This window comes from Vombatus ursinus, unplaced genomic scaffold (assembly GCF_900497805.2).
Source record: "Vombatus ursinus unplaced genomic scaffold, bare-nosed wombat genome assembly UNPS02014794.1, whole genome shotgun sequence".
NCBI classification, from domain to species: Eukaryota; Metazoa; Chordata; class Mammalia; order Diprotodontia; family Vombatidae; genus Vombatus; species Vombatus ursinus.
The window spans coordinates 31,113,381-31,113,866 of record NW_020954572.1 but is presented as its reverse complement, the minus strand read 5'-3'; positions in this window follow the sequence as shown (position 1 = coordinate 31,113,866).

Here is a 486-nt window from a genome sequence, read left to right as displayed (position 1 = left end):
TGTTAAAATCAATAAAAAGTTACTAAGTATTCAATTACATTTTTAAATGAATTTATCTTTATTTATTATAATAGCATTTATAGACATTTGAAAATATAAATACATATATGTAGAAGTCATCATTCATTCTACAGAAAATATGGTTCCCAATATATCACCTTATCAAGCTGCATATTATTGGAGCTACATAAAAATTAAATGACAATGCTAAGAGACACATAGATTTTCAGATCACTTTGCAATAATTACAGTGATCATTAGCCGACAAGTTGGGAACTACTGGTTTAAATAAAGAACAAATCTGGGACAGCTAGGTGGCACAGTGGATTGAGCACCAGCCCTGAAGTCAGGAAGATCTGAGTTCAAATACCACCTCATAACATACACTTGACACTTACTAGCTGTGTGACCCTGGGCAAGTCACTTAATCCCAATTGCCGAAAGAAAGAAAGAAAGAAAGAAAGAAAGAAAGAAAGAAAGAAAGAA